The 19,694-nt window shown below is 40.3% G+C and overlaps 1 protein-coding gene across 2 annotated transcripts in view; it reads left to right on the top strand.

Moving 5' to 3' along the window:
- Positions 1-1,297: 1,297 nt before the first annotated feature.
- Positions 1,298-19,694, top strand: part of ssbp4 (single stranded DNA binding protein 4) — a 413,236-nt gene continuing 394,839 nt past the window's right edge. Inside the window, exons 1-2 of one of the 2 annotated variants that reach the window (XM_062039061.1) lie at positions 1,298-1,424; positions 6,914-7,017. The gene's annotated coding sequence lies outside the window, so the exon portion shown is untranslated. Of the gene's footprint in view, positions 1,425-1,785; positions 1,803-6,913; positions 7,018-19,694 lie in introns of those variants that run through there. The other variant, XM_062039062.1, reaches the window with a different exon arrangement.

Below are 19,694 nucleotides of genomic sequence, written 5' to 3'. Positions count from 1 at the left end.
CCAGTGCTAACTTAACAAACCGTAAGAAACGCAGGTAAAAACTATTCGAAAGGGTTAACTTCACTTTTCTTGTGTTTGACAGAGACATTTTGGGGCAACGAGGGTGCCAAATAAATAACGATGTGTTCAAAGCAGAAGACATAAAACAGCAAGTTTTAAGTTTCATGTGGGTCGAGGGGGAGGAGCCACAGTCCCCTTTTACTGTGTACCTCTTGCTTGGCCCCGGTATAAACTGTTTGCTTGCCTAACAGAATTGCTGTTGTGACATACAGTGGACACATTTAGAACAGCAGTTTCTTGTGTTCCAAAAAAAAAAGCAGTTCATTTTTATACTCTGCAAACTCATCACGCGGGCCGGATAAAACCTGGGCCGTACGTTTGACACCCCTGCTCTACACAATAAGAAGAGTAAGATATCATAAATACAAGTAAAATTTAAAACATAGTATGAGTGAAAGGTAATATTTACAAATGTAAAAAAAAAAAATAAGTGAATTGTAGTACTGTTTACAAGGGAAATACTGAAGGTCTTAAGTGTTGTACGTGCATACAAATGTTTTACATTACATTTTTCTTTAAGATTATATTTCTCTTCTTTTTTTGAGAATAATTGTTATATATTCTTGGGTAGCAGATTATAGTTTGCTTTGTGTATAGTTTTAGCTGTTTGCAAATTCACTGGCGTGGAATTTCAGTATCTTTGATTCAATAAATAAAGGGTTTGTATGTTCTCTATATCCAACATTATGTATTATTCTAATTGATCTTTTTTGTAACACCGTTAATGAATAAAGTGTGTACTTTTGTAGTTATTTCCCCATATTTCTACACAATAACTCAGATATGGTAACACTAGTGAGCAGTAGAGAATATGAAGTGATTTTTAGTCTAGAACATGTTTTGCTTTATTCATTATTGACGTGTTTCTTGCTACTTTATGTTGTATATTTTTTACACGAGATTTCCTTTTGAATTTGTCATCAATCATTATACCTAGAAACTTGGTTTCATATACTTTTTCAATTTCTATTCCGTCTATTTGTATTTGTGTTTGACTTTCATCTCTTCTACTGTTACCAAACAGCATTATTTTAGTTTTACTGAGATTCAACGATAGTCTGTTTTTGTCAAACCATCTTTTTAATTTGTTAATTTCTTCTGTTATTATTTGTATTATCTTTTGTGTGTTCTCTCCTGAACAAAACGCAGTTGTATCATCCGCAAATAGTACTAACTTTAAATCTTTTGTAACTTCACAAATGCCAAACTGTAGACTCTTACTGACACCTTGTGGCGGTAGGAAGTTACTACGCTTTATTTATTCAGGCACTTCCGGGTTGACGATGTCAGGAAATCAGTTTATGAGACAAATGAGAAGCAGACAAGTTGTGTTAGCTCTTACAAGCCTTGGAAAAGATACGTCTGTAAGTAAACTGTTTAACTTGCTCATATACTTCAATGTTACGGTGGAAATTTGATAGTAAGATGTTTATGGAAAAACGATTTTTAGTGCACTGTTTTAATGGATGTTTTGAGGACTTAAAATGGCTGCCAGTCATATATTTCCACCATGGAAGTAATTTCAACACTTTGATGATAGTATTGTATGTTTGTGTAAGGCTAATATTTACATATTGTGTATTACATTTCAGCATGTTGTTTGAATCACATATAGCTTGTCATTGTGTGTATTTCAGTTTGACAAGTAAAGTGCAAGACAAAAGTAAAGATAAGTACAAGACTAAAGTAGCATGCAAGTAAAGCAAGATCAACAACGAGGGCTGGGCGATATGGACGAAAAAGTATATCTCGATATATTTTTACTTAAACTCGATATTCGATATATATCTCGATATATTTTCCGGTGAAAGTATACATATAAAGTTATACATTTTTGAGTGATATTCAGTGAAATTGAAGTGAATGACAGTAAACAGTCAGTGGCACTTTTATTAACCCAGTTAGTCAAGATGGGTATTAACAGCACAGAAAAGAAACTGTTTAATTAGTACAGAATTATCAATCAATCAATCAATGTTTACTTATATAGCCCTAAATCACGAGTGTCTCAAAGGGCTGCACAAGCCACAAAGACATCCTCTGCTCAGATCTCACATCAGGGCAAGGAAAAACTCAACCCAATGGGACAATGAGAAACCTTGGAAGGGACCGCAGATGTGGGCACCCCCCACTGGGCGACCGGTGCAATGGACGTCGAGTGGATCTAGCATAATATTGTGAGAGTCCAGTTCATAGTGGATCCAACATAATAGTGAGAGTGCAGTCCATAGTGGGGCCAGCAGGAGACCATCCCGAGTAGAGTCAGGTCAGCAGCGCAGAGACGTCCCCAACCGATGCACAGGCGAGCGGTCCACCCTGGGTCCCGACTTTGGACAGCCAGCGCTTCATCCGTGGCCACCGAACCTGTGCCCCCCCTCCACGAAGGAGAGGGGGGCAGAGCAGAAAAGAAACGGCAGATCAACTGGTCTAAAAGGGGGGTCTATTTAAAGGCTAGAGTATACAAATGAGTTTTAAGATGGGACTTAAATGGGGCGGTATAGCTCAGTTGGTAGAGTGGCCGTGCCAGCAACTTGAGAGTTCCAGGTTCGATCCCCGCTTCTGCCATCCTAGTCACTTCCGTTGTGTCCTTGGGCAAGAGACTTTACCCACCTGCTCCCAGTGCCACTCACACTGGTTTAAATGTAACTTAGATATTGGCTTTCACTATGTAAAAGCGCTTTGAGTCACTAGAGAAAAGCGCTATATAAATATAATTCACTTCACTTCACTACTGAGGTAGCATCTCTAACTGTTACCGGGAGGGCATTCCAGAGTACTGGAGCCCGAATAGAAAACACTCTGAAGCCCGCAGACTTTTTTTGGGCTCTGGGAATCACTAATAAGCTGGAGTTCTTTGAACGCATAACATTACATAACATAAATAAAACAGAAAATTATTCTTTCTACGTAAAAGAAATAACATAGCTGTGCAAAAAAAAAATACAAAATGTATCAAACTCAGATAAAATGTTTTATTTGCAAGCAGGCACTTGGTGATTTCCCTTTCTGGTTCGATGACGCGCCCTATCTTGCCTCTGATTGGCCTGTCCCTAACCATCACAGTAAACAACCAACCAATCATGGATGTTCTTATAAGTGCAAGCATGTCTTGGAAGGCGAAAGGGGAGGGGTTTAGTAGCCCATGGAGGGGGAGCGGGGGAGAACAAGGAACACAACAAATAAGCGGCGTTTGGTAATTTAAACATGAGATAAATTATATCGATTAGAGATGTCCGATAATGGCTTTTTTGCTGATATCCGATATTCCGATATTGTCCAACTCTTAATTACCGATACCGATATCAACCGATACCGATATATACAGTCGTGGAATTAACACATTATTATGCCTGATTTTGTTGTGATGCCCCGCTGGATGTATTAAACAATGTAACAAGGTTTTCCAAAATAAATCAACTCAAGTTATGGAAAAAATGCCAACACGGCACTGCCATATTTATTATTGAAGTCACAAAGTGCATTATTTTTTTTAACTTGCCTCAAAACATGGAATGCAATGTAAAATCGCTAATGCTAATAGTAGCCTGTCTATGGCACATCCAATGTAAATTAGCGTCAAGCTAGCACATTTTGAAAGAGTGGAGCTTTACTTTATGTTGGAGCGTTTTCTACCAAGCATACTCGCTTTGTTGGTGAGAATTGCAATATTACTTAGAGGTAGTTTGGCTGAGTCGTTTCCTTGAGCCGGTGACTAGTCTGCAACCGGACGTGACGTCACGAGTAACGAAATATGGAACCACCTGATTTTACGTGAATTGATACTCTGTCATACCGTCAAAATTTGGTCGGTGCCTAAAAAAGTACCGAATTTGGTACACATCCCTAATTATAATAAAATAAATATAAACCGGTGTTTTGGACACTTGTGTGGAATGCTAGCTGTAGCATGTTTGCTAACATTGAGACAGTATTAGGAGAAAAATAACCATAGTCATCATTTTCAAATGGCCATGCTTCATTGATCACAGGAAGTAGTCATACACAATGCAATAATAAAACATGGCAAAAAACACTAAAATAAAGTCAAATAAAATGATATATACATGTATGAATTTCAATAGATACAATAGTTTGATAGGTAATGTAAAACATTTATAAATAGTCGGACGAAATCGTTATTTGTGTTAGCCATAGCTTTAATGTTAATGTTATACACAGTTAAAGATAACATACACTTCTATGCATTTGTCTAATCAGATTTGTTTTAAACAAGCACAATATTGGAAAAAAATTGCAAAATAAATAAAAAACCGGCCAAATTAAATCAAATAAGAAATGCAATAAAAATGAATTTCATGTAATTAATTAATGTATATATATATATATTAATATATCTTATAGACCTCAAAGATGCACATCCCCATTGGACGCCCCTCGTGTGTTGGGTTAGCTTTAGCATTGATGCTAACATGACTGTTTTGTTTTACTAGCGCTGCATTTAGACTGTCGGGAGAGCACCAACTGTTCCTTACTTCTGCTTTAATGGTGTTAAAAGAGTCACCCTCTTAAAAGGGAGTCCATCCATGAATAATGTCGACGTGTGGTGAAATTTCACGAGGCGCTCTGAGTCGTGTACGCTGAGCTAATAGTTGTTTTGGTGTCATTTCGGTGTTGTGTGAAGATGAGCAACCTCCTCCTCCTCTTCCTTTTAGAAGCTACTGGCTCATAAAGTTTATTGTGTGATGAAATATGTTGACACCTTGATTAAAAAACACGGCACCAGAGTTCCTCCAAGATACATTTTTGCAAAAATGGATGTCAGTGGAACTATAAATAAAACTTAGACGTCATTGAACTGTAATGTGCACTTATGATGGTATGTAGGCCTTCATGTTTATTATGATTATGTCTATTAACCAAGCATCTTAATTAACACAGGAAGCTTCCACTGAGTAGAGTAAGTCTAGATGTGCAAACAGGTAAACATTTTATTAGGTACCCATGATCCATTAAATCCAATACAGGATATAAATACATATAGGAATGTTATGAGATTGACAAAATATTATCTAAAAAATGCAATAAACTGTATAGTAATATATATAGGGGTGTAACGGTACGTGTATTTGTGTTGAACCGTTTCGGTACGGGGGTTTCGGTTCGGTTCGTAGGTCTACCAAACGAGTTTCCACACGGACATATTAAGTAGCGTACCGCACGTTGTGTAAATAATGCACACCGAGGCACAACACACGGCATGCTAGCAGCTAACGGGCTACGATAGACTGACCATACGTCCTCTTTTCACCGGACATGTCCTCTTTTGCGGGGCTGTAGTTTCTTAAATGCCTCAAATGTCCGGCATTTTGAGTTAGGGTTGCATGTATTTTCAATGTATGTTCAGGGCTAAGAAGGGGTTAAAAACAAAACAAATTGTGCGCGCAGCAGCATTCATGAGGGAGGGGCAGAGACAGAGAGAGCGAGAGAGTTATGATAAACGCGCATGCGTCGCCAGGCTCTGCTTTTTATCGATAGATTTATCAGATTACATTTTTTATTATCTCTAGCAGGGGTGTCAAAAGTGTGCCCCGGAGGCCATTTGCGGCCCACAGCTAATGTTTTAAAGGCCCACGGCACATTCTAAAAATACTATAAAAATAAACAAATATATAACAAAAGTGAAATAAAAAAGCTTAAAGGTTAAATGTAATTTAGAAAAAGTTGCAATGTTGACTAATAAAACAAAGCTTTTTTTTTTCTTTCAAACTGTCATTGCTCAAAACATAAATACCAAATATTAAATCAAAATAAATGTTATTATGAATTATTGACCTATCCAAGGTTCCGATTACTTCACATCAAATATTCCACTAAGAAAAATATTTTTGGTGGAAGATTTTGTAAATTCGGTGAATAAATAACCAAAAAATGTATATTTTGTTGTTTTCTTACTGTACCGAAAATGAACCGAACCGTGACCTCTAAACCGAGGTACGTACCGAACCGAAATTGTTGTGTACCATTACACACCTAGTAATATACTAATAAATATTGTTACATTTAAATATTACGTCTGACAAAATAATTATTAGTCTGACAATAACAACTCTTAGTAATACCAGTGTTTCCCCTAGAAAATTAGTTAGTTAAGGTGGTGGGAGGGGGCGTTGCCCATACAGGCGGCAGGACGGGGAAGGGGGTGGGTGGATTGGAACAGTGTAACTCGGCCTGTCGCCATCACGTCTCCACCTCATCGCTGCCACCACAGCCTGTGGGGGGCAATAGACTACAGACTCTGATTACATTGACCACATTGTTTATTAAAAAATAACCAAATAACAATATCTAAATAAAAATATTAGAGAAATAAAGAAGCCTGCAATTTTTGGTTGTTTTATATATCTCAATATTTTTCTCGTAAAGTATAAACCAAACACAAAACAGTCCTAGTTACCTGAGATACTAAGTATGTCATTATTAGTAAGTCAATATTTTGACTTAGTAATTTGATGTTAGTTTGTGTAAATTGTCAGACGATCGCTTCTATGATGTCTCCATCATGTCCAGAAGTCTCTTCTTTATCTGGACGTCTTCTTCTACTGCATTCAGCAACTTTTTCTTGATTGGAAGTTTTCGTTTTAGTCTGTCGCACTTGTGGCTGTTGAGTTTTGCCTCTACATTTGAAATCAAATGTGCCTTTACATTTACAATCAAATTAATCAGTTATATTGTATTTTTGCATGAATGCACAAACGTCCACCAAATGTTTATTTCTCCATCATAAGTTGCTTCCAAAGGTGTTTCAGAGAATTTGGCATTATGCATCCAAACCGGGCTCACAACCGCAGAGCCAAGTGTACCCACACCAACGCAGTATCTTCTCATCCAACAGCTTCACCTTTAAGACAGCCGCAGTCCAGCCACCCGGACAGCTGCTGCAACAATCGCTTTGAATAACCAAAGATGTTCTGCATAAACTGTCAGAACTCGTCTCAGGTAAGCTCATCTACATTTTGTATTATAATTGTAACTTTACATTCGGAATCAAATTAATCAATTATGATGTTAATCTTAAATCACACTCACACATGTAACTACTATGTTTCAAGAAAATTACATGAATACAGTCTTTATTTTAATTTTAGAAGAATGTAAATTTTTGACAAAAATGTCATATTCTTATTAGCGTAATGTTCAGGGCCCCTTCCTACAGGCTATATTTTTTTTATCCCCGCCTCCCACATTAAAAAAGTCACACTTTTATGTTTATGTCAAAAAGGACGGCGTGGCGAAGTTGGTAGAGTGGCTGTGCCAGCAATCGGAGTGTTGCTGGTTACTGGGGTTCAATTCCCACCTTCTACCTTCCTAGTCACGTCCGTTGTGTCCTTGGGCAAGACACTTCACCCTTTGCCTCTGATGGCTGCTGGTTAGCGCCTTGCATGGCAGCTCCCGCCATCAGTGTGTGAATGTGTGTGTGAATGGGTAAATGTGGAAATACTGTCAAAGCGCTTTGAGTACCTTGAAGGTAGAAAAGCACTATACAAGTATAACCCATTTATCATTTATTTATCATTAATGTGAAAGATTTTTATACTTTTTTGGGGAGGTCACACTTTAATTTAATTTGATGATGTTTTGTGCGAAAACAAATTAATGGAAAAATAAACAGTTTATAAATCGCATTTCTTTCATAGTTTGGCTGGGGGTGCGACTTATACTCAGGAGTGATTAATGTGTGAAACTATTAACACATTACCGTAAAATATCAAATAATATTATTTAGCTCATTCACGTAAGAGACTAGACGTATAAGATTTCATGGGATTTAGCGATTAGGAGTGACAGATTGTTTGGTAAACGTATAGCATGTTATATATGTTATGGTTATTTGAATGACTCTTACCATAATATGTTACGTTGACATACCAGGCACGTTCAGGTGAACTCAATGAAATAGGTCTGAATTGCCGTCTATTACAGCACACTGGCTGGTAATGCGATTTTTCATGTGGTTTAAATATGTAATCTTCAGTGAATAAACTTTCTCTTTCTGCACACCCCAAGAAATCCCAACCTACTCAATGGCCTAGTGGTTAGAGTGTCCGCCCTGAGATCGGTAGGTTGTGAGTTCAAACCCCGCCCGAGTCATACCAAAGACTATAAAAATGGGACCCATTACCTCCCTGCTTGGCACTCAGCATCAAGGGTTGGAATTGGGGGTTAAATCACCAAAAATGATTCCCAGGCGCAGCTACCGCTGCTGCCCACTGCTCCCCTCACCTACCAGGGGGTGAACGAGGGGATGGGTCAAATGCAGAGGACAAATTTCACCACACCTAGTGTGTGTGACAATCATTGGTACTTTAACTTTAACTTAAAATCCAGGGGAGAAATGTCTGGTAAACGATGGGACCACGCCACATGACCTCTTGTTCCAATCCAGTGAGAAAAAGTGTCATTGAGCCAATCTCTAACAGCTGTAGCAAACTGGGCAGGGGCCCCATTCTGCTGAAACCAGTCTGGAAGTCCCTCGCCTAGGCGCTCAATTTGAGGCATCAATTTGTCTCTCAGCGTGTTGAGACAAGTCTCACCCGGTACTTGTCTATCAAAGAAGAAAGGTCCTAGCACATGAGCTACCACAAACCACACCACACCATTGTCCATGAACGTTCTCATTCATCCGGGTCATTGTCGTCTCAGGGCATTCAATCGATCGCGACTGGACTGTTTGGTTTATCTTAGAAGACGTTTCGCCTCTCATCCAAGTAGGCTTCTTCAGGTCGTGCTCATAGATTTAGATTGGTCAGATCTAGTCTAGTGGCTGGTGCCAAAACCACAATTATTTATACTCCAAAACCAGGAGGGTGTGCCTGGGCAAGGATGGTTTCATCCTATTGTAGTGAGAAAAACTACTGTTTTGATGCAAACAAACAATCCTGACTGTCAAAGCAAAGGACAGTCGTTGAAGTGTAATTTCCCCTCGTTAGCATTAAGGTATGGTGTGGCAGAACGATCGCTGTGGATCGACTACTATTAGTCCAAAATAGTTGGAATCCCCCGCGTAAGCATTCCATTTAGTTCTAATGGCATTCTGGTCACCTCTGTGAGCAGAATGTTTCTAACTCCTGTTATTTGTTGGAGGCTAAATTGCAGTCTTTTAGGAATGGTTGAAAGGACAGTGTTGTATGTGGGAGAAAGGTGGTGTCACAGACCACCTCATCTGTTCAGGGATGGTTTTTCAACCATGACATAGATGGCTTCCCTCACTCCTCTTTCGTACCATCCATCCTCCCTGTCCAGAATCTGTACATTTTTGTTCCCAAAGGAGTGCTGTTTCTCCCTGAGGTGCAGGTAGACAGCTGAGTCTCTATCACCTCTTGTCTGCCTAGCGGTTTGGATGAATCCACCCAAAGTGGATTGCCTTGAGACCAGTCTGGTCTAAAACATAGCTTCACCACTGAACAACACAAAGTCTTTAGTAAAATTTACATTTTCATCCATTTTATCTGAAAAACATTCACACATCTGTACCCATAATTTATGCACACCTTGTGTGTATATATATATATATATATATATATATATATATATATATATATATATATATATATATATATATATGTATATATATATATATATATACACATACACTACCGTTCAAAAGTTTGGGGTCACATTAAAATGTCCTTATTTTTCAATGAAGATAACTTTAAACTAGTCTTAACTTTAAATAAGTACACTCTATACATTGCTAATGTGGTAAATGACTATTCTAGCTGCAAATGTCTGGTTTTTGGTGCAATATCTACATAGGTGTATAGAAGCCCATTTCCAGCAACTATCACTCCAGTGTTCTAATGGTACAATGTGTTTGCTCATTGGCTCAGAAGGCTAATTGATGATTAGAAAACCCTTGTGCAATCATGTTCACACATCTGAAAACACTTTAGCTCGTTACAGAAGCTACAAAACTGACCTTCCTTTGAGCAGATTGAGTTTCTGGAGCATCACATTTGTGGGGTCAATTAAACGCTCAAAATGTCCAGAAAAAGATTACTTTCATCTGAAACGCGACAGTCTATTCTTGTTCTTAGAAATGAAGGCTATTCCACAAAATTGTTTGGGTGACCCCAAACTTTTGAATGGTAGTGTATATATATATATATACACACACACGGTGTGTATAAAAAAAAAAAAAATATATATATATATATATTTTTTTTACTATGGAAAATAAAACAAATGTATTTGTTTTCCTGTCCGTCTGTTCACAAGCCTGGCCCTAACACAGCACACTGGGGGACAATGATGACTTTTGGGGAAATTTGCCCTCCCATCATTACCAGTGACTAAGCAGGATAGGGGCTAGGAATTAATTTGAGGTAAAAATGTCATATTAATACACAGCTGCGTGATCTGCATATAGGAGGGGGTTGCTCCTGGTATTGTGCAGCTGTACCTAATGTAGTGACCCATGAGGAGGCAGTGTGAGGTGAACATCAAGGACAAATTAATGGTCAACCATGTTTTCGATGTATTTAATCTAATCCATCCTTCCGCACCCACTTGATCCATTATTGCTGTGCCTACCGTCACACTTCTCCACCACTCTCCATCTGTTGGCCTCACTCCATCTCTCCTTCCTCACCCCTCCTCCTCCTCGTCTACCATTCATCCACTAAGCGTGCCTTCCTCCACCTCCCTCGGTCATAATGGAGATCATATGTTGAAGCCAGCGCGTTGAAACCCAACACGGGACGTCCACATCAAATAAAACCTGCTGTCAGCAAGCGAGGCCCGACTCTGCCAAAAGGAATGAAACTATATCTGAGCGTGCCTCAGCGACACGCCGTAAAATGAAAACCCAAAAGAGACGCACCGACAGACGGACTGACAGACCGAGGGACCACACCTCAACCAGGGACATTCCATTCCTCTTCAACAAAGCTACTTTCTGTACCATAGTTGCTCAAGTACAGATAAAAAAAGGCATCTTAAAACATTTGTGAATTTAACAGACACTGTTTTTGTCAGGAATTAGAGTTGACGAACCCCAAGATGCAGAGATGGCAGGCTTGGTGCGGGAAAACATGATTTTAATGTCCAAAAAATGCAAGGAAAACACAAACCAGAAACCAGGAAACAGGCAAACTTGAGACAGGAAACAGGAAGAACTGGAGACAGCAAACAGTCGAAAGCGTTCAGCATACAGGAACAGCTCACAGTCCACAGCATACAGCTAGTAATACTCCAGCACTGACTGGAGGGAGAGGCAGGTATTGGCAATTTCTACCAGGTGTGCCAGACTACCAATCAGGTACAGGTGAGGGAAACAAGCGCTCAGGGAGATATGCAGGAAAAGGAACCAAAATAAGAGCACTGACAGGAAATAAAACAAACACAGAGAAAAAAACTAAACATAACCAAACTGTCAGTGAGAGTCCTGACCGTAGCCCCCTCTTCCGATAACGGATACCAGACGTTCTAGAAAAACAAAAAAAAAGTCCGAAGTCACAGGAGGGCGGAATATAGACAAGGCGGTGGGCTGCCAGGCCAAGTATCCCCGCAACCATCGGGGAAGAGTCAGGTGGCAACGGCGAGTTGAACGCCGCCGCAATTGGCAAGGCAGTTGCCCATGGAATGGCCACATCCGTGGCCGATGAGAGGGCCGCATGCCGGCGCCTGTTGGCCGACCACGCGTCAGGCCAGCTGGAGGTTGCGGAGGCGATGATGCTGGAGACCCTGGCAAAGCTGTGGGACGGCCCGCCGTAGACGAGGAGGCTGATGTCGTCGGCGTGGGCGGACCTAGCAACGAGGAAGATGATGTGGGCGCAGCCAGTGACGAGGAAGACGATGTCGTCGGCGTGGGCAGAGTCAGAGGAGCGGGCGGCTCGTCTGCCGACGTGGGCGAAGTCAGAGGAGCAGGGTGCTTGTCCGCCGGTGTGGGCGGAGTCAGAGGAGCGGGCCGCTCTTCTGCCGGCGTGGGCGGAGTCAGAGGAGCAGGCAGCTCGTCTGCCGGCGTGGGAGGTTGATGGCATCCACAGGCCCCCAGGGGTGGATGGCGGCATCTGTTGTCCCACCGGGGTGGATGGCGGCGACTGCGGCAGATCCACTGGAGTTAGAAGTAGCTGTGCCTCCCCAGCTACACAGCTACTCATAGCCCCCCCCCTCAAGGGACGGATCCAAGACGTCCCCAAAGAGGCCCACAGACGACAGGGATGGGTGGGAGGGAGCTTGAAAGGAGGCAAAACATCTCCTCCATTCGGCCATCAGCGCCAGCATCCTGTCAAGCCTCTCCGCCATAGAAATCTCCGCAGGGTTCGTATTTGGCTGGAGTATTCTGTCAGGAAATGGTGGTGACAAACCCCAAGATGCAGAGATGACAGGCTTGGTGCAGGAAAACATGATTTTAATGTCCAAAAAAATGCAAGGAAAACAGGTACCAGAAAGCAGGAAACAAGCAAACTTAAGACAGCAAACAGGAACCAGGGAACAGGAAGGACTTGGAGACAGCAAACAGTCGAAAGCGTTCAGCATACAGGAACAGCTCACAGTCCACAACATACAGCTAGTAATACTCCAGCACTGACTGGAGGGGGAGGCAGGTATAAATAGGAGCCTGATTGGCAATTGGCACCAGGTGTGCCAGACTGCCATTTAGGTACAGGTGAGGGAAACAAGCGCTCAGGAAATAAAACACAGAGAAAACAAAAAAACATAACCAAACTGTCAGTGAGAATCCTGACAGTTTTAAGTGACATAATTACTGGCATGTTCACAAGTGCAAGCATAAAGAGAATGTAAAAAACAATAACACACTTCTGAAACTCACTCTTAACCTTAGCAACCGTTTATGATATTTGCATCGTCGGATGTTTAAAATAGAAAAAAATGCTATTTTACAAGAATCAGTTTTTCTATGTTTTTTTTTTCTTGGAGAAGTTAAAGTATATTAGAGAGAAGTTAATTGCTAAAAAGTTTGTATTTTTTAAGAAAAATAAACTCCCCCACCCTAAAAAGTGGTATTTTTTTCCAGATTTTTTTTTAATCACAGTAAAAAAAGGATTCTTTCTAGTCCATCCATCCATCCATTTTCTACCGCTTATTCCCTTATTTAAAAAAAAAAAAAAAAAGGCCACAATTGTTTTTCCCAAAGAAAAAAATATTTTTCATTTTTTAAAAACAGATTCCTGAATAAAACAGTTGTATTTCCCCCCAAAATGTGTTATTTTCAAGCAAAAGTGTTATTTTTTAGATAATGATTTTTTACAGAAAGGAAAAAAATGTTATTCTTTCCAGATTTTTTTTTTTTCCAGTAAAATTTTTTTTTTTTTCCGGAATTAAAAAAATACTCTGGAAATGTTTTAGATTTTTATAAACAGATTCCTGAATAAAACCAATTGCCCCAGACCAACCCGATAATTTCTACAACTCTTATTTTTTTGTGATAAAGTGATTGGAGCACATACTTGTTTGTCACAAAAAACATTCATGAAGTTTGGTTCATGAAATTTAGCTGAACTGCACCAATTTTGTCAAGAGGTGTGGTCAAAAACTCAACCAGAAGGTTGTGGATGGCTACCAAAGGCGCCTTATTGCAGTGAAACTTGCCAGGGGACAACCATCCATCCATCCATTTTCTACCGCTTGTCCCGTTCGGGGTCGCGGGGAGTACTGGAGCCTATCTCAGCTGCAGTCGGGCGGAAGGCGGGGTACACCCTGGACAAGTCGCTACCTCATCGCAGGGCCAACACAGATAGACAGACAACATACACACTCACATTCACACACTAGGGCAAATTTAGTGTTGGCAATCAACCTATCCCCAGGTGCATGTCTTTGAAGGTGGGAGGAAGCCGGAGTACCCGGAGGGAACCCACGCAGTCACAGGGAGAACATGCAAACTCCACACAGAAAAATCCTGAGCGCAGGATCGAACCCAGGACCTTCGTATTGTGAGGCAGACGCACTAACCCCCCTTCCACCGTGCTGCCCCGCCAAGTAACCGAATATTAACATTACTGTATGTGTACTTTTGACCCAGCAGATTTGGTCACATTTTCAGTAGAGCCATAATAAATTCATAAAAGAACCAAACTTCACGAATGTTTTTTGTGACCAACAAGTATGTGCTCCAATCACTCTATCACAAAAAAATAAGAGTTGTAGAAATGATTGGAAACTCAAGACAGCCATGACATTATGTTCTTTACAAGTGTAAAAGTTTGGACCACGACTGTATCTCATTAACAGGTGTTGTATTCATAGTACTTGTATTGTACTGACCACCATTTTTCTCCAGGGTACATTTTCATCATTTACATGGAAATGGTCACAATGTCGATTTGTCCAAAAATGTGGACTTTAAATCATCGTTCTTATATAGGAGTGATGAATGTGTTCTCCCTGTGTGGTATTACAAACATGCGCAGCCCGCCCAGTATATCAGACGGCAACATGGCCATTTTTCAGCCCCGCGTTACAAAGATAGAGTTGCCCTTCCATGGCTGACGTGTGATAGGGATCACGAGACCAGAGCAGGAAGATGGATGAATGCGATGCCGGAGGAAGTCGCAGTGTGTCCTGGTCTTCGTCAAGTAGCTGACGGATCAGATGTTATCCAGCCAGGAGGTGTCTGCTCGACTCAACTACGCGCCGCCACAGTTAGTTTACGCAAAGGATAAACTGTGACCTGCGGGTGTAATCCACCAGCAGGCGGAGCGGGCGGTTGCAGAGCTGGCGTAAATGACCGCAGCCTTGCTGGGCATCCTCAAGAGGATCCTAATTGAGCCAAATCTTATTATTTATGGCCACCGCTATCATAGTGCCTTTAAGCAGATCACGCAGTCCTCGAGGAAATGTCCTTAAGACAACTCTGACAAAGTGGCGAGCGGCAGTTCCCGCAATCAGTAGCGTGTGCTCTGACAAGAAAGAGGCAACGGATGACAGTGTATTGACTTACTGGGAAACCAGACTGCCAACAAAGGTCGAATTATTGTCAAACGTGTAAAAATCTTTTTTTGTTTTTTTACAACATGGTGGTGAGCGTACACTTTCTGCAATCAGCAGCGCACGTTCTGACAGAAATGAGGCAGGAGATAGCCTTTTCATTGTGAAGCCAGAACTACTAACAAAAATGAACAAATTATTACGCGTCATATTTACATTTGATTGTCCAATAATGGTATGGTGAAAGACAGTTTCTGCAATCAGTAGAGTGAGCTATGAAAAGAAGAAGGCAGTAGACATGAATATATATTCGTTTGATTGTGAAGCCAAGGTTGAATCCTCAATAAAAGTGTAACTATACTCCCAATAGAGTATACAGTATCGTCAGCATTTTGATTTGGCAGCAGGGAACACTTCCCTTGTGAGTGAAACAGCAAAAAGTGTTTTGTATTTAGTTTGTTTGTTAGCAAACTACTTTCTAGTTCATAGAGAATCATGTTAGCATTAGATGGACGGGAGTCCAATTGTCAAACTAACCGTCCAACTTTTCCAGCTTGCTCCGCCCACATTTTTATGATGCAAATTAAATACCTTCATAGTTCAGTGTTGCCCATCTGTCTAGCATACACAGTCAGAATTTGGGCGGGATCGGATAAACTCTCTAGAATAAGTAGTCTGTTGAAATACAACTTCTGGAATTCGCATAATTAGTTTCAAATGTTTTAAATGAAAACTGCTGAGTTTGTTTGTTTTACAACATGGGTTTTTTTTTTTTTTTTACAAGTTCTGATATGATAGACCACAGGTCTCCAAACTTTTTGACTCTGGGGCCACATTAGGTTAAAAGAGTTTACCTGGCCAGAGGCCTGGCTATCTGTTTGTATGTATATGTGTGTGTGTGTGTGTGTGTATATATATATATATATATATATATATATATATATATATATATATATATATATATATATATATATATATATATATATATATATATATATATATATATACACTACCGTTCAAAAGTTTGGGGTCACATTGAAATGTCCTTATTTTTGAAGGAAAAGCACTGTACTTTTCAATGAAGATAACTTTAAACTAGTCTTAACTTTAAAGAAATACACTCTATACATTGCTAATGTGGTAAATGACTATTCTAGCTGCAAATGTCTGGTTTTTGGTGCAATGTCTACATAGGTGCATAGAGGCCCATTTCCAGCAACTATCACTCCAGTGTTCTAATGGTACAATGTGTTTGCTCATTGGCTCAGAAGGCTAATTGATGATTAGAAAACCCTTGTGCAATCATGTCCACACATCTGAAAACAGTTTAGCTCGTTACAGAAGCTACAAAACTGACCTTCCTTTGAGCAGATTGAGTTTCTGGAGCATCACATTTGTGGGGTCAATTAAACGCTCAAAATGTCCAGAAAAAGACAACTTTCATCTGAAACTCGACAGTCTATTCTTGTTCTTAGAAATGAAGGCTATTCCACAAAATTGTTTGGGTGACCCCAAACTTTTGAACGGTAGTGTGTAATTATGGGCAGCACGGTGGCAGAGGGGTTACTGGTCTGCCTCACAATACGAAGGTCCTGAGTAGTCGTGAGTTCAATCCCGGCCTCGGGATCTTTCTGTGTGGAGTTTGCATGTCTTCCCCGTGACTGTGTGGGTTCCCTCCAGGTACTCTGGCTTCCCCCCACCTCCAAAGACATGCACCTGGGGATAGGTTGATTGGCAACACTAAATTGGCCCTAGAGTGTGAATGTTGTCTGTCTATCTGTGTTGGCCCTGTGATGAGGTGGCGACTTGTCCAGGGTGTACCCCGCCTTCCGCCCGATTGTAGCTGAGATAGGCTCCAGCACCCCCCGCGACCCCGAAGGGAATAAGCGGTAGAAAATGGATGGATGGATGGATATATATAATTAGTTTACCTGGCCAGACGCCTGGCTATCTGTTTGTATACGTATATACCGTTTTTGCTGTTTCATTGACAAGGGAAGTGTTCCCTGCTGTCAAATCAAAATGCTGAGGATATTTAAAAAAGCATAAGGTTTAAAAAACAAATATTTGGAAAAAAGCATTGAAATTGTCCAATTCCATTTTAATAGTATCAAAAACCTGGACACGATCTGTCTAAGGCAGTGGTCCCCAACCTTTTTGTAGCTGCGGACCGGTCAACGCTTGAAAATTTGTCCCATGGACCGGGGGGGGGGTTTATTTTTTAATTTTTTTAAATTTTTCATAAAGAAATACAATCATGTGTGCTTACGGACTGTATCCCTGCAGACTGTATAGATCTATATTGATATATAATCTATATATTGTGTTTTTTATGTTGATTTAATTAAAAAAAACAACACATTTTTTAATTTTTAAAATTTTTTTATTATTATTTTTTTTACATTTCTTGTGTGGCCCGGTACGGTTGGGGACCACTAGTCTAAGGTACACTTATTATAGGTATAAAAAACCCTTCTATCTAGTTCAGATTAATCACGATTAATTACGAGTTATTTACGAACATAATGCGATTAATTGCGATACGTATACTTGAGTTGACTGACAGCTCTTGTTGCAACACATTATTTAATCTAAACCAATGAATCCAACCGGTGGTGGAATATTCATTTCATTTCCTGTGTTATTAAAACACACGAGGATGGAAAGATATGACGTTCCAAAGAAGGCGGAATATTATGAGCGATGACCCTCCTATGGAACCGCGATTTTGAGGGGCTTCACTCATACAAAACAGACAAGATAAACTCGGAGAGCGTTTCACGTAAATGTCACGCTTTCCAGACTGTTGGTACGAATAATAAAATAAAAAGACTTACAATAAGAACACAAGAAATTAAATTAGGCAAGAAGAGTATATAAGCAAGACGGGAGATAATAGTCTATTAATAATAGAACTCAGATAAACGAGGAAACAGATATCATATAAAGTACTGCAGGACATTTTGCTGTTGTTTTTGCAAATATTTGGAGATGTGAGGCCCCATTTCTGAGTGCAAAAAAAAAGCAAATGTCAGCAATTGATAGCAAAGCATTGAGAAGACATAACAGCATGAACCATGCCCGCCAAGCTGACTTCTCCAGTATATACGAACAAAAATGTTAGGATACATCCAATTGTCACCGGATAGAATGCTAATAGTCGGTATACTACTTCCTAGTATAGCGACTGTTAGCATTTTAGCATTGCTGTAACTAGTTTATTCTTGTAACTTAGGTGTGGATAATGTATCACTAATGCAGACCAATAAGGAATGCACAACATGCCAAGATGCCAGGTAATATTTTACCAGTGGTGTGCCGTCAGGGCCAGCAAGGCTTTCTCTGCTGGCCTAACATAACCAGAAATCATGATCATAATTCAATATAAAAGTTATTTTTAATTTACTTTCCCTAAATATCTAAAGTATTCATATTCTCTTCATGTCGTATTATGCTCCTTCCAGTGTTGCTGTTTTTAGGTTACAGTTTGTATCCAATCAGAATTCAGCTAGCTTATGTTGCCATGCTGTACGAAATCTAGATAATTGCGATAGCCAATCAGATCACGAGTTGTTGTCAGTAAGGCCTTCTAGCTGGCCTTACGTTGAACGTGACATTTACGCGTCCTGTGATTGGATACTCACTGGCAGCAGAGCCACACCCTGGACCGTTAGCGGATGAATTTGAGAACACATACAGTTGATAGACAGTTGCGATAGCCAATCACATCACAAGTTGTTGACTGAAGGCTATCTAGGTAGCCTGATGTTAACAAGACTGTGATTGGATACTCACTTGGGAGTCCCAAGTGAGTATCCAATCACCGGTTGCGAAAACAGGAAGTGGCACCGGAGCCATACGAGCCATAGAAAGCCACAGAAAGCCACAGAAAACAATAACCTTGAAAATAAAGTGTTTGTCTTACACCTAGTAATCTGCAGTGGACAGACGAAGCCAAGCAATGCAGGTTTAGCGAGCGGTGCGCGCTCCCGCCAAGGAAATACATTTTTGCCAGGCAATCACCGGCGGTGAAACTGGCTTATATGGCGTCGGATGGGTTCTACAAATTGTGAGTTCAAATATTTGATTTCCTTATTTGTTTTATACAATTATTTTAATTTTGACAGCACCACATAAGATATGTTTTAATTGCTGAAGGGGGAATGTTGAATGCGCCGAAAAATAGACCGTTTTGTACACTGTTGTGGGGGTTCAATGCCCGGTAGTGTGCAAGTGGGTTTCTGTATAGTATCTCCAGCCTTGTCCATGTGGTGACATAAATTACGGTATTTTGAGAGGTGAAGTCGGATTAAGTAGGACATCACTGAAATGCACAGCCCGCCACTGATTTTAAGGCCTAGTGAGACTGGATTAAATGCTAAATGCTAACAGTTGATATACTAAGAAGTCGTATACCAACTGTTAGTGTATACTAATAACAAATATATACTTGCAACTTAGTGTGGATAGCACTAATGCAGACCCGTAAGGATTACACAATACGGCACATTGCCAGGAATGGTTTTGAAGGCCTAATGAGATTGGATAAAATGCTAACAGCCAAATTCAGAGCTGCCAAGCCTCACGGTTTCAGCGTGACAGTCACACAATTGAACCCATTCTCACGCCACACTTGACATTTCCCTTGCTTATATTTCTCCATTCACAACTGTATATTTATTTTTTTCTTAATCATAAACTTTTCCCTCATGGCTCGCCGTACT

The sequence above is a fragment of the Entelurus aequoreus genome, linkage group LG27 (assembly GCF_033978785.1).
Source record: "Entelurus aequoreus isolate RoL-2023_Sb linkage group LG27, RoL_Eaeq_v1.1, whole genome shotgun sequence".
Taxonomy (NCBI): domain Eukaryota; kingdom Metazoa; phylum Chordata; class Actinopteri; order Syngnathiformes; family Syngnathidae; genus Entelurus; species Entelurus aequoreus.
This window is presented reverse-complemented; position numbering and strand designations above follow the sequence as displayed.